Source organism: Dipodomys spectabilis, unplaced genomic scaffold, assembly GCF_019054845.1.
Source record: "Dipodomys spectabilis isolate Male_0828 unplaced genomic scaffold, ASM1905484v1 ptg000095l, whole genome shotgun sequence".
NCBI lineage: Eukaryota > Metazoa > Chordata > Mammalia > Rodentia > Heteromyidae > Dipodomys > Dipodomys spectabilis.
Window position 1 is genome coordinate 41,961,076 of NW_024870772.1, and position 20,009 is coordinate 41,981,084.

Consider the following 20,009-nt stretch of genomic DNA (forward strand, 5'->3'; position numbering starts at 1 on the left):
GTGGTAGAGGCAAGCAAGAGTACAAGGTGAAAAGCCCTGAGTCCAAATCCTGGTACTGGCACAAAAGAGGTAGGGAGGAGGAGGGAAAGGGAGAGGGAAAAGCAAAGGGAGAGAGAAAGGAGAAGAGGAGAGGAAAAGGAAGAAGTGGAAGGAAGGAAGGAAGGAAGGAAGGAAGGAAGGAAGGAAGGAAGGAAGAAAGGAAGGAAGGAAGGAAGGATAAATAGATGGATGGGAGGGAAGGAGTGAGAGAGGGAGGGAAGGAGGGAGATAGGGAGGGAGGGAGTCAGGGAGGGAGGGAGGGAAGGAAAGATGAAGTCTACTTACTCCAGACACAGCTGGTGTTTCTATCTGTTGTATCTAGTTGATGTCCCTGCCCAGTTTGGATGTTCTCCTAGAGGCAATGACCTGGACTTACTCCTGTAAGCACACAGTAGGTTTGTTGTCCTTGAAGTCCTCTGCTAATGCTCAATCCTTAGCTCACTCTTCCTTGTAGAAGCTTGTTTGGGCATCAGGACACCTTGCAGTTTCATGATTTTCAACACTACTGACCATCATTTTATTTGCCGTGAGTTGCTTTTGGAACAATTGTCTCTAACTACATTTTTAAAGCCTTTGTTTTGATTGCTAACCCATTAATATTCAGCGGCAGAGAAGCTAAAACTAGAAAAGTATAAAAAAAATCAGAAGCCAGATAAAATTCCATTCAAGTATTTAGACATCCTGAGAGCCATGTTATTGTTAATAATGATCTAAATCTTTCTGACTGAAATTAGGTCTTATTTTCAATCTTTCAGTGCATTTTGTGTAATAGAGTTGAAGATAATCTTTAATCTCCAGCTTTTTCATATTTTTCTCCCAGTGGTTCAGATCTATCAAAGGCTAGCATTATACTAAGCACTATGTATAGGAAGTGCTGTGAGCATATTTTTCCCTTAATTCTTATATGAGTATCTCTTCTTTTATGTGCATGATTATTATTCATACTTTTTGCAGATATAAACTGAAACTAAGAAGTTGGAGTGGGGCTGGCGTCGGCTGCTTGTGCTGGCCAGAATCTTCTGTTCATTGTCAATAGCAAGAAAGAATGAAAGGATCTCTGTTCATTGATCCCTAATGGTTTATATCTGAGCCAACTTGCAATTGGTTCCATTTTGACTGAGTACAAGGGGCCCATCTTGTTAACCCTAAGGTGCAGACTACTTAACAGCCAAACCTAGATCATATCACAAGTTACAACTATACGTAATCTCCACCCTGGAACCACAACATCCCTCTCCAAGCAAAGAAAAAGAGAGCTAAATAGGGAAACATCTAACCATAATTCTGAAACTCTAAATTCTATACATCTACCTAATACCGGGTGGCTCCTGCCCTAAAAGACTGTCTTATTGTCATATTGGGTAGAACTAACTGCAGAAATGCAAGAAACATGGCCAATCAACTAACCCCAACTCCATCTCCACACAAACTACAGAGCAGTCCCAGAATGACCTAGAGGATAATGCTCAAGATATTTTAAAAACATGGCTGATAAATCTACTGAATGAAAAGGTGGACACTCTGCATAGACTGTGACAAAGCCAACCAAAAGTTAAGAGATGACTTCATGGTCTCGACAAATAAAAAGATAAAGGAACTCCAACAGAAGGAGAAACAGTCCCATGAAAAGATAGATACCCAGTTAAAGGAATTGAAAGGTAAGTCTGAAAACCAACTCAGGACATAAGGCAATCTGTTCAAAACTTAAAAGAAAACCTCAATAAAGAGCTCACCACCATTAAGAAAGACCAGCAAGAAGGAAGGGAGATAAATATCAAAGTAAAAAGCCTTGAAAGCAGAATGGAGGAAGAAAAAGACAGAATTTCTGAGGCAGAAGATAGTTTAAACTCCCTAGAAAAAGAGCACACAGATATTCATAACAAAAGCAAGAAGCATGATAGACCATGGCACGAGCTACAAGATACAATCAGAAAGCCTAATTAGAGACTAATAGGTATTGAGAAGGGCCTGGAGAGGGAAACCAATAGATTAGGAAATATATTCAGCAGAATCCTAGCATAGAACTTTACTTCCCAAATATATAAAAGGACAGGCCTATCCAGATACAAGAAGCTTTTAGAGCCCCAAATAGACCAGACCAAAATAGGGCATCCCACTGCCACATTATAGTCCATACAGGATCAATGGAGACTAAGGAAAGAATTCTTAAAGCTGCCAGGGAGAACAGAACAATCACCTATAAAGGTAAGCCAATCAGAATAACCTCAGACTTCTCAGCAGAGACCATGAAAGCAAGGAGAGCATGGCATGAGGTATGCCATGCCCTAAAGACAAATAAATACCAACCAAGAATAATTTACCCAGCTAAGCTCTCATTCATAGCAGAAGGACAAATAAAAACCTTCCACAGCAAGGAAAAACTGAAACAATATATCCCTACCAAACCAGCTTTACAAAAAATCCTCAAAGACGTTTTACACATAGAAAACCAACAAACATGAGATATTGGCAGTGAAAAGGCCCACAGGGAACTACGTAATCACAGCAAGAACAGTCAAGGCACAGCCTCCCCAAAAAATGGATAAAAAGGCAGGAGAAGATGAACACCTCTCAGACCTAACTCTCAAGATAAATGGACTTAACTCTCCGATTAAGTGACCTAGATTGCTGCCTTCAAGAGACACCTCTTGCCCACAAAAACAAACATATTCTGAATGTGAAAGGCTAGAATAAAATCTACCATGCAAACAGCCCCCATAAACAGGCAGGAGTTGCAATCCTAATATCAGATAAAATAGACTTCAAATTAAAATTAGCGAGAAGAGATTTTTTTAAAAAAGGTCATTACATACTAATTAAGGGATCTCTCCTTCCGGAGGATATTACAATTCTAAGTATCTATTCACCAAATACCAGAGCACCCAAATTTATCCAAGAAACACTACTTTCCCTCAAATCTCACATAGATCCAAAGACATTAATTGCTGGAGATTTTAACACACCACTATCCCCAGTAGATAGATCAACCCGGCAAAAACTCAACAGAGGAACCTGGAATCTAAAAAACTACATAGATCAACTAGACTTAACAGACGTCTACAGAATATTTCACCCAGCAGCATCACATTACACATTCTTCTCAGCAGCACATGGAACATTCTCCAAAATAGACCACATTTTAGGTCATAAAGCAAATTTGTCCAAATTCAGAATCATTGAAATTATGCCCTGCATTCTCTCAGACCACAAGGGAATAAAATTAGAACTCAACACCAAAAGCCACCAAAGAATATCTTGTAACACATGAAGGCTGAGCCACACACTGTTGAATCACCAATGGGTCATGGAAGAGATTAGAAAGGAAATGCAAATGTTCATGATATTTAACAAAACTGAGCATACAAACTACCAGCTCTTCTAGGACACAGCAAAGGCAGTACTCAGAAGAAAGTTTACAGCTCTAAGTTCCTACATCAACAAATTGGAGAGATCTGAAACCAACAATTTAATGAGGCACCTAAAGCTCCTTGAAAAAGAGCAACAAGCTAAACCCCAATCCAGTAGATGGAAAGAAATAATTAAAATTAAATCAGAATTAAATGAAATAGAGTCCCAAAAGAACCATAGAAAAAACAATCAACAAACCAAAGAGTTGGTTCTTCGAAAACATTAATAAAATTAACAGACCCTTAGCAAATCTTATCAGAAAAAAAAAAGAGAGCACACCAAATAAACAAACTCAGGGATGAGAATGGAAACATCACCACAGGAAAAAACCAAGATTCAAAACATAATAAGGGAATACTTCTCAAACCTTTATGTTAATAAGTATGAGAATCTGGATGAAATGGAAGAATTTCTAGCAAATATTGACATGCCAAAACTAAACCAAGATGATTTAAATCAACTTAACAGACCCATATCAAGCACTGAAACAAAAGCAGCAATAAGAGACCTCCAACCCAAGAAAAGCCCAGGACCTGGGCTACTGGGCTACTGAATTCTACAAGGTCTTCAAAGCAGAACTCATACCAATATTCCTCCAACTCTTCAATGAAATTGAGAGAGGGAGTTCACTACCAAACTCTTTATATGAAGCCATCATAACCCTCATCCTAAAACCAGGCAGGGACCCATCAAAGACAGAGAACTATAGACCTATTTCTTTGATAAATACTGATGCAAAACTTCTCAACAAAATATTGGCCAATTAATTTCAACAACTCATCAAAAAAAATCATACATTATGATCAAACAGGCTTCATGTCAGGGATGCAAAGCTGGTTCAATATATGCAAATCAATTAATATAATTCATCACATCAACAAGAGCAAGGTTAAGAACCACAAGATTATCTCAATATATGCAGGAAAAGCATTTGATAAGATCCAACATCCCTTTATGATGAAATCTCTGGAGAATCTTCCTAGCTTCTCAATACAATAAAGGCCATGTATGACAAACCTACAGTCAGCATCATACTTCATGGCAAAAAGCTAAAGCCATTTCCTCTAAATTCAGGAATGAGACAAGGATGTCCACTCTCTCTGCTTCTCTTCAATTTAGTATCAGAATGCCTAACTAGAGTAATAAGACAAGATATAAACATAAAGGGGATCCAAATAGGAAAGATGAAGTAAAACTCTCCCTCTTTGCAGATGACATGACCTTGTATTTAAAGCACTCCACTCCCAAATTACTCAAGCTGATCAGAAACTTTGGCAAAGTAGCAGGGTATAAAATTAACCCTCAAAAAAAAAAAAAAAAATCAATGGATTTCCTAAATGGCAATAATGAGAAGAGCAGGGCTGAAATCAGGAAAGCAACTCCTTTTGTAATAGCCCCACAAAAAATAAAATACCTAGGAGTTAAATAAAGAAATGAAAGACCCATATGATGAAAACTTTAAAAACCTGAAAAAGGAAATTAAAGCAGAACTAAGGAAGTAGAAAAACCTCCCATGCTGCTGGATTGGGAGGATTAACATCGTGAAAATGGCAATACTGCCAAAGACCTTGCATATAAACCTATGCACACCCTCCCATACACTTTAAATCATCTGTAAGTGACTACAAGCCCTAATTCAACATGCATATTGTATTTTATAAATAGCTGTTATACTGTATTGTTTAGGTTCTAGTGGCAAGAAATAAAATTCTATATGTGTTGAAGCAGACTAAGCCATCATAGAACAAAGTATGACTTGGAAACCATGGATACAGAGGACCAACTGTGTCTTCTTACACTATAGTGTGAGAACAACTTGTCAAACACTGTTTATGGAAACATAATGACTTTTATCAGCCCTTGAACATTAGGTCTAACTTTTTTAAACTCATAAGGTGCCATACTGAAAGACTCATAACCTTGGGTTGTAGTTACTCTCCATGAATCCAGGGAACAAATGCCTGACTAGCAGATTAAAGACAGAAATATTTTCAAGAGATTGTCAACATAGAATCCAGGATTTTCTCCCCTGGTGGCCTTTGAAATCCAGCCAGCTGCTCAAGCGGAAAAGAGTCATTGGCTTTCCCTTTGGGGTCTATGGTTGAGGCCACATGTTGGATGCTTTTTCTCCTGAGATAGAGAGACCAAAGAAGCTGTTGTTACATCAATAGCATGAAAGAAACCTTTATTCATGAGAAGCATCCAAAATAGAACTGTTGCTGTAAAAGTAATTAGACTTGAATTTAAAAGGACCAGTTCCTCATTAAGGGTTTCCCCTCAAAGACTTTTTCAAGCTTACAACTCGACTAATCTCCAGTGTCTGACACGGTAAGAGCACTGCACAGGCACGCACTGATTTACATGCTAAGAAATGCATGCTAGGATTTTGTTATACACAGCTATCAATATTTGCTGGTCACTATCACCATCCACCCCTCCACAGAAATATAAACCCAGAAGATAAGAGTTGGCAGTCACACATGTAAAATCTAGAAGACAAATCCAGCTGAGACTGAATTCACAACTTGTTATTCTCCGGCAGTCCAGGATGCCACAAGAACCTTTCCAAGAGTATTTATCCTATTCTCTCTCAGCCTTATTGGTGTTTACTGTACATTACGTGCTGTCCCAGCTTTGAATTATATGGAGGTGTGTAAGACATGTTTGTGCCCTACAGGAACTCATGGTCTAACCAGGATTTTGCCAAGTATGTGTCTTGGCATGCCCACACACCTATGTGATGTGTGGCCACAAAACACAAGGTAGCAGCTTTAATTTAGGACTCCATCTGGAATTACTGAACAGAAGCCAGAGCAAAATGTCTAGGGCTGAATATGGTGACTCATGTCTGTAACCCCAACTATTCTGAAGGCAGAGATAGGAGAATCACAATTCAATCCCAACTGGAGCAGAAATAGTTTGGTGATATTATTTCAAAACACAAGCCAAGCATGGTGGTACACATCTGTAATCCAACTACTCAGGGAAACAAAGGTAAGAGATTTCAGTCCAAAGCCAAACTGAGCAAAAGCCTAAGACCTTACCTACAACAAACTAAAAGTAAAAAGGGCTGAGAACATGGGTGGTAGAGTGCTTAAATGAGGTGTTGAATTCAATCCCAAGACTGGAAGAGACAGAGACAGAGAGAGACAGAGAGAGAGAGAACTCTTAAATTTTCTACATACAGCTGTAGTATGTTTTTCATACAGTCATCAAGTGTTTCTTGAAGTTATGTCATAGACCTTTCCATCCCAAACCATTTGTAAATACTGTCTGTTTTCCATTCCAGTGTGGGGCTTTGTATCAGTAATCGTTCTTATAAGAGAGCAGAAACACCCCTCCATTTTCCACATGACCCTTGCAGGATTCCATGAAACTGAGCTTTGTTCGCTGGCCTTGGCACACCTTCCTGGATTTTCCTTCTCCAACGAGCATATTTCACAAAGCCTTCAATAAGCCCCTGCCTTGTCTATCATTGAGAAACATTACAAGAGTGAGACTGGAGTCAGATGTAGGTTTGAATCCCAGCACTTTTACTTATTGGTGATAAAATCATAAATGTTATTGGCCCTTTTCTTCCCTCTTCTGTGAAGCAGAAACTCATTTTGCCTGTCCCTTATTGTAAAATTCATATAATCAGAAGTGTATCTTATTTAAGATATTTTGGGATTTTGGAAGTTTTGCATATGCATCATGAGGCATCTCCAGAGGGGATCCAAGTCAAAGCATGAAATTCATTTATGATTCCTAACACCTAATACACATAGACTGAAGGCCACTTTACACAGTATTTTAGTGTGCTTGCATTTTGATTGTGACTTGTCACATGAGGTTAAGTGTAGATGTTTTTGTGTATATATGTATGCTGGTCTTGGGGCTTGAACTCAGGGCCTGATCACTGTGCCTGACCTGCTTTTTCTCAAGGCTAGAGCTCTACCACATGAACTGTGATCCCCTTCCAGCTTTCTTCATAGTTTTTTAGAGGTAAGAGTCTCACAAACTTTCCTACATAAGCTGGCTTCAAACCATGATCCTCAGATTTCAGCCTCCCAAGTAGCTAGGATTACAGACATGAGCCACCCAGCTCCCAGCAAGTGTGAATTTTTTTTTTAATTTGTGTCATCACATCAGCAATCAAGATGCTTCAGATTTTGAAGCATTCCAGATCTACTGTTTTTGGATTAGGGATGCTGAAGCTATAATGAGTGTGCCTTAGGGTCTAGAGTTATGAGAATTGGGTGAACTAAAACACAGAGCACACATCTATGGCTTGCCATAAATGAGCATTCAGAAAACATTGTTACTCCAATGTCAGCAATGTCCTTTGTGGTATTCTTTTTTATTAATGCTACAGAGAGCATAAGGAAAACTCTCCAAAAAAATACTCAGAGAAGTTTTGATTTTTTTCCCCAAGACCTCAAAAAAAAAAGAGAAGGAAGGAAGGAAGGAAGGAAGGAAGGAAGGAAGGAAGGAAGGAAGGAAGGAAGGAAGGAAGGAAGGAAGGAAGGAAGGAAGGAAGGAAAGAAAAGCAAAGGAAAAGAAAAAGAACTGTAAGCAGCCATGTGGTTTGTGGGTAGGTGAGAAAAAGCAAGCAATGGTGGATGTTTAAAATACACATTTTTATCATGAATTTATAAAAACCTACCCAAGTATTTTGGATCTAAACCAAACCAGATATATTAAAGTCTTGATTTAGTTTATAAGTTTTAATCAAGTAATAGATATTTGGCTCCTTAAAACATTTCATATAGGATTTTATTTACAAAATCTTTACTCAAACACAAAATTTCCAGAGGGCCTCTATTACATAGCTCGCATAGTTACTAAACTGAGCTGACTAAAATATGGCTACCCAGTTCAAGTTGAATGTTAGTAAAACTAACAATTTTTTGTAATATAAATATGTCCCAGACAGTATTTGGCAACTCTGGCCAACAACTTCTAACCCTAATATTAACCATATCACTGCTACCCCTTTCATCTATCCAAATCCCCCTCAAAACAACTAGTAACAGAGATAAAGCTTTCTTCTTTTTTAAGTGAGCTGAGCATCAGTAGAATCAGATAAATAGACTGTAAGTAACCCTGTAGAGTTTCTTTTTATACAGAACTAAGTCATAAGACGGTACATAAGTACATAGAGGGTAGATTCTATGAAGTCCATGGAATGATTAAAACAGGATGGTCCTAAACTCTGTCCTCTTAATGCTTGTACATCTGAACTAGATATTTATCGTGCACCAGGGGCCATGACTCCTGCAATCTGATCTCTGACAGCAAAACTACCACAATTGCCTTTTTTCCTTCTTCACAATATCACTGGTAGAAGAGTCATTTTTACAGTACATTCTAGCAAGCTAAGTATGCTTTTTGTTTCTTTTCCTTATTAAGTTGAGAGCATCCACATTTTCACTTAAAAGAAGCATTTAATGGCTTCCCATCGGCATGTCTGAGTTGTCCACATCACTACCCTTGACTTCTCAGTTCATTGTTAAGTGTTAAGTGAATGTTTAAATAGAGATACAGGTTGACCCATGGCAACAATGAGATGTAGAGGACACTATGTTGAAAAATGAACTTTACAATTTAGGTGGGGGGGAGGGGGAGGAGTGTAGTTGTGGAGGTGGGAGGGAAGGGATGGTAGGGGAAAAACAAAGGAAGAGGCAACAATGCTTGATAAGAAATGTACTCATTACTTTGCTCATGTAACTGTAACCCCTCTGTACAGTATTTTCACACTAAAAAAACTTATTTTTTAAAAACAGTCAATTTGATAACTAAGATGGCTAAGTGATTACCAAGTGGGGAACAGTTACCATGCATGTACACTGGACAAAAGGAATGGTTCAAGATAGAAAGGGAAAGTGTGAAATGTCATGATGCTACTTATAACAACAAACAATTGCTGTACATAGTTCATTTCTGGAATTTTCCTTTTAATATTTTTAGACTGAATCCGACGGCAGGTAAAGGAGGCTGTGGAAAGTAAGGAACTTCTATAATGTGTAATATTTGTAGAAAGATTTCCATCTAGTAAGAGAGAGAACTAAAATCTGTACATAAAGAGCCTACTTCAGTCATGGGGCACCGTGTATCTGAGAAGTACAGAGGGACACTCTACATGCAGAATCTACTGTCTGATGATGGTAATAGACTACTCAGACTCCCTCTGTGGGCATCCTGAACAAGACGCCATGAATCCACAGGGGAATTTTATTCCTTGTCTATCGCTCATTTTTGCTTTATGAAACATGTTGTACAATGGGTATCTTCATCCTTTCTTACATATGAAAGAACTGAAAGCATCACTCCTGTCCTCACAAAACCACATCACAATGATGGAATGGCCCGCACTTAAGGGATAGAAGATGTGGCTGAGGGTAACTGTACTTAGAGCTCCCAGGATGACTCCAGGAGATGGATGATGTCCATGGACTCTCCTCGGCACAATGTCTGGATTGCACAGGAAGTATCTGTAAAAGGAGAGTCACACCCCACATGCCATTCTCAGCCTTACAATGTGGGAGAGAGGAAAAAAAAAAAGAAATCCATTCTCCCCATCTCTCACCATGAATGTATTTGGTTAGAGCTATAGATTCCCAGCTGTCTGGCAGCTGTCATTTTGCTTGTTTGGAAATCCAGCAGCATTTAGACATAGATCTGTGGTGTCAGGCTTCCTAGAAGGCCACTCTGAAGGCCGCTGCCAGAGCAAGGGTTATACACTATTCCTGTCATGCTGGAATGCAGAACAATGTGCAAAGCCACCCTGGCCCCAGTTCAGCACAGATCTATATCCCTTTTTCATCATGTATAGGTATTAATATATGATGTGGCCTGTGTACCAGCCTAAGGTCAGCCTCTGGAGCCCAGCTCCACCCAAATTATGTGTGTGTGTGTGTGTGTGCTGGTTTGAGTATTGTGCCTATGCATTTTGCTCAAGGCTAGTGATCTACCACTTGCTTTTTTTTTTTTTTTTTTTGGTAGTTAATGGGAGATAAGAATCTCATGGACTTTCCTGCCTGGGCTAGCTTTGAACTACAATCCTCAGACCTCAGCCTCCTAAATAGATAGAATTACAGGTGTGAGCCACTGGCTCCACCTCACATTCGATTTGTGATCGTGGGTATTACTTGCCTGCCATACACTAAATCTTACCAGGTTGTCTCCACCATGGGAATAAAAATGAGCCAAAGACTTCAAGACTCTTAAGTCCTTTTAGTGTGTGGAATTGTGTTCTCTGGTGTGTGGTGGTCCTTGGGTGGTTTCAAGGGGGTGAAGTGTGGTGGAGAGATGTAAGGGCTCTAAGAAACAGAGCAGGCTTTGGGATCCGCTGGAAATGGGCTAGATTCCCAGCTCAGCCAAGTGCTTGCCAGGTAACCTTGAAGTGCATATTTAACCTTCACCTGTAAATTCAAAGAGGAGTTATTCTGAAGATAGAGTAAGAAAATACATATAAATCAGTGCACTGGGACTACCACACCTGCCCCCTGCTCCCCTCCACCCGCCTCCCCCCCCCCAATGCCTATCCTTGCATTGTTCCCATCACTCATAGCTGGACCTGAACCCAGGTGCTAGCAGCTCCTACCCTGGGAGGGAATCAGAGGAGAAGGCCCTTGGCATTAAGCTTGGCACTTGTTTGTTGTCAACAAGTGAAAAATTGGGGGGATTTTTTTTAAGGGAACAGGATTCCTAGGAGCCAGAAAGTAGAGATGATGGGCATGGCCAAGAAGCCTGATGCAAAGTTGGAGGGTCTTTGCAGCTTCTAGGGGAAAGGATGGCCCTATCCTAGGCCTTAACATCTGCTCTTGTCCTCTGGGGACTCATCAAGTCTGAGGATGAGTCTCCATGTCTGAGGATCCTGGGTTCAAGCAGCCTGGGCAGACAAATCTAAGAGACTTTTATCTCTAATAAGAGAGCTCATGGTCCACCCAGAAGATCAGGAACCAGAAGCACCAGCTGCCCTAAGAGCTTTCTGGAAATGCAACTTCACAGGCTCCCACCTAGTCCTGTTAAATTGGAAACTCTGAGAATGGGGCCCACCATAATTCCTGGAGTACAGTCAGTGTTCATTTAGCCTTGTAGAAATTTCAAACACAAAGAAGAGTTTGAGGGGTTATTCATTCAGAGCCTAATACACCAACTAAGCATTTTACTGGAGCCCGGATAACATCTCTGCTCTCGGGTGTAGAGTTTAGCTGTGATGGTGCAGGGTTGTTGGTATAAGTTAGATGGCACACAGGTCTGGACCAAACAGCATGTGCACATCAACAGGGCTGAACAAAACCTAAAGGAACAGCTGTCCTGACCCTTGCCATCACCCTCAATCTCAGGCCACCACGTTGCCCAAGGTGATCAGGAAGCTGTCCTAGCCCAGGGCAGTCATTGGGCTACAGTTGGCATCTCTGACCTCCAAGGCATCAGAAGCCCACAAGACCCTTAGGTGAGGCTTGTCATATCTTGTTGGTTACTTGGCTGGTTAGTTTTCTTCTTGGTTGCAAGTTGTAAAAAAAAAAAAAATTCTCCTTTCACATCAAGGTCTACTGTGTAACCCAGGCTGGCCTCAAATTGGTGGTCCTCCTGCCTCAGCCTCCTGAGTTAGACCTCTCAAGACCATTGATAGAAGAAGTGCTCAAACACCCCAAGCTAAATTTTTTTCCCACCAGGATGAGACTAATATTCATGTTGTGGTCATAGCTACCTGAAGTCTGGGGGATGTTATGCAACAACTCTGGGATGTGTTGACTCCAGTAAACAGTTCTCTGGGCTGGAGACTCATTTGGTCATTCCTAAGGGATGTCGTTGGTGGGCTCTGAGCCCAGTAGTGTGGGAGGAAAGCTCTTGATATGTCAACTGGGCCATGCACAATCTGTCTATCATGATAAACAGAACAGATACTGAGTCTTCTCTAGATAAGGGATATCCAAGGTTTTTCTTAATGGCGAAAAACCCAGTCTGCTTTGGACATACTAAAGATAAAAAAAATCTCACATGGACAAATACAAAGAAGGAAAATATGGACCCAAGGGAAATGTTGATTTTCTCAGACTTTAGCTATACTCATGACAGATATTAAATCCACTTACAGCCTGGAAACCTAAGCCAGGGAACATCACCAAACAGTAAGAACCACCAACAGTCCACTTAATAAGACTTGCACAAATAAACGTCAATCATTCCTTTTTAAATAAATTTCTATTGAGTACACACTAGATCTCAGCCTAGGTCTGTGCTGAGCCCTAGGGGTCATACAGGAAACAGATGATGTTAGGAAAGAGTATCGGTGAGAAACACAAGGGTCCAGGGTCTCAGAAAAGCCTCAAGGCCAAATCTGACATCCAAAGGATCCACACCCCTGACCAGGCAAAGCACGAGGAGGCCGGACAGAAAGATGTCCTCATGCATGCAGGTCTAGAGCCCAAGAGAGAAGCAAAGGGTGGGCAGATATGCATGAGTGAGAGATGCTGACACTGGTGAAATGAGCAGAGACCAGCCACACAGGGCTTCTTGAACATTCTCAAGGGCTCGAATCATGTCTCTGGTCTCCAGGAAGGAGATTTGGGAGCAATGAGCCAACCGCATCCACATGGATAGCCAGAGTGACACACACAAGCCACAGATTCCAAGATCTGAACCTCACTCATCTGCATCCTTTCTTAGTTTACATCCTTGAGCAAGCTTCTCAGTGCTCCTACCCTCTTCTCTGTAAAAGGGGGTATCATTATCTGAAGGTCACATTAAGGAATAAATGATCAACGTGTATCTACAAATGCAAAGTAGAGTGTTGGGGATGCAATTGGCAATCAATATTGATTGCTATTATTATGAACACAATAGGGCAAAGGGTAACTTGAATTGGCACAGTGTTAGATCCATCCCCTGACTATTCTTTCTCAATTCTCAGTTTCTTAGAAGATGGCTCCTGCCTACTAGGACTGCAGCTAAACAAGCCAATTCATCTGTGCTAGGATGTCATGAGCTGGACCTCTGAGGGCCCACAGCTGTAGAAGGCAGGCTTCCTGATCACTCTCTCTGGTATACAGAATATGTCTCTCTACCTGAAAGACAGGAGACATGAAGCTCCAGGCAAGAAATATCAGAAAAAAAAATTTCCATAGAAAAAAAAAAAAACATTGCCTGCTTTGGTAGGGATGGAGGAGCTCAAGATGGGAGAAAAGTGTGGGAATTCGTTGGGGACAACTGAGGGGTGGGTAATGAGAGTAGGTGTGAGGCCAAAAGGCATTTAATTCGGAGCTGTATTTGGACCCACTATAAGATGTAGAGTTTGGTTTTGTTTGTGGGTTTGGGGTTGTTTGGTTGTTGTTGCTGTGTCCAAAAAAAAAAAATGCAAGAATGAAATTCCTTTTCAATGAACTTGGCTCTTGTCGTGGATTTCTTCACTCTCAGGGGGAAACCGAGTTGGTCAGATTGCATGGTCTGGATTTAGTAGAATGGGAGTGTTAATGTTGAAATGAGTGTATGAATGAATGCCCACCCCCGGGGCTGTCCTGGGAATTCCATATGGTAATAGATGTTGTCCACATGGCTTAACCCAGCTTAGGTTACAAGTAACCGCCAAACCTGAGGGCTTAGGACACTGAAGCTCTCCTCCCTCTCCCTGTTTCATTGTGCTTTGGCCCTCTCTCCACCCTGGAAGTGGGGAGTGATCCAGGAGGGAAGGAGCCATCCTGATCCTGCACCAGACAGGGTGGGGACAGAGGAAAGACAGGCAGAAACCCAGCCACTCTGGGAGCTTAGACTTCGAAGACTGTCACTTCCAATTCCATTCCATTCCATTGGCCAAACAAGTTATACATGTCATCACCAGGGTGGAGCATGTGATTGTCCCATTAGGAGGAACAGAGAACACTCGGAAAGAACACATCTGCCCAGACCAGAAGTACTGAAGCCACCCTCGGTACATTGTTCTGATCCATCATCGCCAGATCCAGAGGCCCCAACATGACCGGCCATGGAGGAAATCAGGAAATGAAGCTCTTGGCACTGAGTCTGACACTTGCATATTGTCAACTAATGGGAAATTGGGGGATTTTTTTTTTAAGGGAACAGGATTCCCTGAGGGCCAGAAAGAGGAGATGATAAGAACGGCAAAGAGACCTGATGCAAAGCTGGAAGGTCTTTGAAGCCTATAGACAAAAAGTTAATGATGATTCTGGTTTAAAGCTAGCCAAGGCAGACAAATCTGGGACACCCCTTTATTAACAAGCAAAAAAATCTGAAAGTGGCTGGGAGCCAGTGGCTCAAGCCTGTAATCCTAGCTACTCAGGAGGCTGAGATCTGAGGATCACGGTTCAAAGCCAGCCCAGGCAGGAAAGTCCGTGAGACTCTTATCTCCCATAAACCACTAGAAAACCGGAAGTGGTGCTGTGGCTCAAGCAGTAGAGCGCTCGCCTTGAGCTGAAGAGCTGAGGGATAGCGCCCACCACTGACAAACAAAATCTGAAAGTGGAGGTGTGGCTCAAGTGATAGAGCACCAGCCTTGAGTCTGCTCTTCCATCAGAAAGACTGATATTGCAAAAAAAAAATAGAATGGAAGAAAGACAGCCTCTTCAGTAAATGGGGCTGGCAAAATTGATTAACTACTTGTAGAAAACTAAAGCTAGATCCTTATATATCACCTTGCACCAGAATCAACTCCAAATGGAGCAAAGTCCTCCAAGTCAAAGCAGATACTCTGAAAACATTACAGGATGGAATAGGAGAAACCCTAGGTCTCCTTGGCACAAGCCGAAATTTTCTTAATAGAGACCCAGAAACACAACAAATCAAAAAAAGGTTGGACAAATGGGGTTGCATGAAACTGCAGAGCTTCTGCATAAGGACATAGTTAGCAAGATCAATAGAAAGCCCATGGATTGGGAGAAGATCTTCACTAGCCATACAATAGACAATGATCTCATATCTAAAATATACCTGGAACTCAAAAAATTAAATCCCCCAACAACAAATCTTCAAAGAAACAACTGCCCAATAAATAAGTGAGCTAAAGACTTAAAGAGAAACTTCTCTGAAGAGGAAAAGAAGGATGCCCAATAGACACATGAAGAAATGCTCAACCTCCCTAGCCATAAAAGAAATGCAAATCAAAACAACATTAAGATACCACCTCACCCCAGTTAGAATGGCTATAATCAAGAACTCTAATAACAACAGATGCTGGAGGGGATGTGGCCAAAAGGGAACCTTACTGCACTGTTGGTGGGAGTGTAAACTTGTTCAACCACTTTGGAAAGCAGTATGGAGGTTCCTCAAAAGACTCCACAAAGAACTCCCCTATGACCCAGCAATCCCACTTTTGGGCATTTACCCAAATGTTTACAAACAAGAACACACTAAAGCTGCCAGCATGGCTATGTTTATTGCAGCATTATTTACTATAGCTAAGATATGGAACCAACCCAGATGCTCCTCAGTAGATGAATGGATCAAGAAAATGTGGTATATATACACAATGGAATTCTATGCCTGCATCAGAAAGAATGACATTGCCCCATTTGTTAGGAAATGGAAAGGCTTGGAAAAAATTATATGAAATGAAGTAAGCCAGGCCCAAAGAAACATAGGTCCCATGGTTTCCCTTATTTGCAATAACTAGTATATGTCTGAGTCAAGCAGAAAAGGTCAGATAAGGTGATGTTAGGGAAATGAACTCTAAGATATGTATTCAAATGTTTTCTTCTTCCATGCAATTGTTTCTAACACATTTATAAGATTATTTCTTTGCTGCTTTGTATGTCCCTCCCCCACGGTATAACCCCTGCTTTCACTATATTTGATGTCGGTATAATTTGTGGAGGGGAAGGGGAAAAACAAATCATTTAAATAGGAATACAGGTGGACCCATTGCAACAATGAGATGTATAAGTAGTTATGTTGAAAATGAACTTTACAACTTTGGTTGGGGGGAAGGATTGAGTGGGGGGTCAGGGGGGAGGATGGTAGGGGATGGTAAGGGGAAACAAAGGAAGAGGCTACAATGCTTGATAAGAAATGTACTCATTATCTTGAACATTTAACTGTAACCCCTCTGTACAGTATTTTCACAATAAAAAAATAAATAAAAATAAAAAATAAACAAAGAAAGAATGATATTGTACCATTCATAAGGAAATGGAAAGACTTGGGAAAATTTATATTAAGCGAAGTAAGCTAAAAGAGAAACATAGGTTGCATGGTTTCCCCCATTTGTGGTACCTAGAATGTGCCTACAATCTACAAGAAACCACACTGGATGGTAATGTTATATATATTTTTTTCATATATATATATATATATACTTGGACATGAAAAATTATACAGTTCTCTAGAAATTCACACAGTGAGACCAAAGGAGGAAATTCATAGGAGCAAATCACAAAGGCTCAATGGATATATGATCAAATAAAAAATATTTTTAAATGAACTCCAAGAAATGGAAACCAGAGATTTTGATGTTGTTGTCATTGCTCTTTTTGTTGTCTTTTCCTTTTGTCTTGTTTATTAATTGGTCTTTGGAAGGGTAGTGGTGGGGTACAGAATAGGGTGAACAAATGCAGCAGTAATACTTACTAGACACTATGTGAAAAATGAACTATACAACTTGTGGGTGGAGACAGGAGGGAAATCTTGGGAGAAAGCAAGGGAAGAGGTGACATACTCATTACCTGACATATGTAACTGTAACATCTACATCAGGTGATGTACCTCTACAATAACAATAAAGCATATTAAAAAACCAAGTGCTGGTGGCTCACTCCTGTAATCCTAGCTACTCAGGAGGCCATGATCTGAAGATCATGGTCCAATTAACCACCAAAAAAACAGAAACGGTGCTGTAGCTCGAAGTGATAGAGTACTATCCTTGAGCAAAAAAGCTCAAGGACAGCACCCAGGCCCTAAGTTGAAGCCCCATAACTAACATACATATACATACATACATACATACATACATATATATACATATATATATGTAAGCATAAGTTTAAGCTCCAGTACCAGCACAAAAAAAAACGTCTGGGCTGGGAAGGTGGCTCAGTGGTAGAACGCTTGCCTTGCATGCCTGAGGCCCTGGGTTCGATTCCTCAGCACCATATAAGCAAAAAGAAAAAAGCCGGAAGTAGCACTGTGGCTCAAGTGGTAGGGCACTAGCCTTGAGCTGAAGAGCTGAGGGACAGCGCCCAGGCCCAGAGTTCACCCATGACCGGACCAAAAAAAAGTCTTTTTTTCCATGACACCAAAGTCATATCTCTACCTCTCAAAAACACTGCTTGTCACCAAGGCTAACTCCTGGCCAGCAAGGCATGGCTAATGAAAAGAAGAATCCAGGCCCACAAGCTTTCAGCAACAATGTATTTAGAATAAGTTTGTTTCAAGGGGTCCCGTCTACCCTCTTTAGTTTCTGTCTGTACCAAGCCCCACCACACAGCTCTCTACAGAGCACCCTACCCCTCCCCAAGACACCCTACCCACCTTCTTTCCCAACCAGCCCATCAACAAACCCTTAGTGGGAGCCATCCAAGTGGCAGGCCTGAGCTAGGTGCCAGGAACAGAGCCATGAAATGTGACCTTCTGTATAACCGATGCTCTTGCAGGAGAAAGGAACCAAGAGGGAGAGATAAAAATAGTTCCTATTTGGCCAATGTGAGTGATTAGAAAAAGAGCCCAGGCCAAGTTGGCAGCACTAGGAGTTTATTGAAGGTTTCCCTCATCCCCAACCCACCGCTAGACAATTCTCCCCCACTACAGGTTAAGGAAAGTCAGGGAACTCTTGATGATTCTCTTTCAATCACCCTAAAGCTATTTCCAAGACCCATGTTACCACACCCACCTGATGTGTCTGCACAGGTGGAAACAAGAGACCTGAGCTTCAATTGTCTCTGCTCCATTCACTCGTCTTACCTCTTAGCAGCTGTGTGACCTCGAACAACCTACTTTTCCTCTCAGTGCCTCAGTTTCTTGATCTGTTTAATAGCGTTAATCCCAGAGCTGTCTCAGAAGAATAAACAAGTGAACGTACGTAATAAGCCTACAGTGGACCTGCTGCATAGAAACCACACAACTACTGGCCGTGTCATTGATAGGATAGCTATTATGGGCTTATTTACATTGGTTTTAGTATTACACTGTTTTCATTCTCTGCAACAGTCTTTTATCTAACATTCCTAGGGATGTGTCTCTCCAGCTGCCTAGTTCTAGCAGACTCTACAGGTTTGCCAACAGGAGTTTTTTAATTGCATAAATAATTCATGAATGCATTCTGATTGGAAGAGTTAAGCAGCTCACAGAACAAAGCCTAAAAAGTCCCTTCTGACCTCGCCCCCACTTCCTCCCACAGCCGCTAGTGGCCCCTCTCCCGATTCCTTTACACACTGACATAGGTACCGATGCACATCTTCTTAAAAAGAAGTATACTAATTTACATTCAAATTGTGCCACAACTAACTTATTTTTTTTCAAAAATTTATCTTGTGTATTTTTCTATGATGATACAAGCATGCTCCATTCTCTCAGTACTTCAGAATGGGTATACCCTAATTGGCTTCACAATTTCCTATTAATAAGTTCGTGTAGTTTTCTAATCATCCCCCTTTGAAGACCACACTACAAGCAGAATCTTTGTGCACAACATCTTCACACAGGCAAATGAATGTGTCTTAGAATAGAGTCCAGGAAGTTGATCTACGGGGTCAAATGATATGTGAATTTTCTGTCTTGCTAAATGCTGCCAGTTTGCCTTCCCATACACATTCCATGGGAAGGGCTGCTTTTGCTTTTTTTAAATAGGGGTATTGATTTTGTGTGGGTTTTGTGTGTGTGTGTGTGTGTGTGTGTGTGTGTATGCGTGCGTGCATGCATACACCTGTAGTTGGGCTTGAACTCACAGCCTCTTGCTCTCACTTCACTTTTTTGCTCAAGGCTGATGCTCTACCCACTTGTGTGACTCTACCATACACACCCCTCTTCCTACTTATTTTTGCTTTGAGAAGATAATTTTTATTTATAGGAGTAGTTTTCTCAGGCAAGTGGCCTCAGCAGAAAGAAGCGAACAAGTTTACTCTGTCAAGGAGAATAATACTTTGCTGTTATTGTTTTTTTCTTTTCCTTCTGCAAATCCAATATCCCAGCTACTCTCTACTCTACTCACTTCTCCAAGCCACAGAAAGAGAGATGGAGATAGGAACAGAGACAGAGAGACTGTAAGCAAATCATTCATTTGGGATCTTATTTATACTAAAGTGAAGAAGACTGAGCCTCCTTCACTGCAGCTACCAGAGAGTTTGCTTTCTTGACTAGATTGATAGTTGTCTACCCAACATTGTTGCTGCCCTAGAAAGAGAACATGAGGTTGTTGGAGCTGTGGATCTCAATGGCTATAGAACTACATTTCCCAGCCAGCATTTCAGGTAGAGATAGCCAGTGAGCTATAAGTAGAAGTTGAAAGGCTATGTGGTTTCTGGGAAGGATTTTGTTAAGAAGACCAACTCACCTGGAGAGTGAGCCTTATTGCTTGTCTCTCCTGTCTTCCCAACTGGAATGTGTGGAACATGTTCTACCAGAATGGGTAT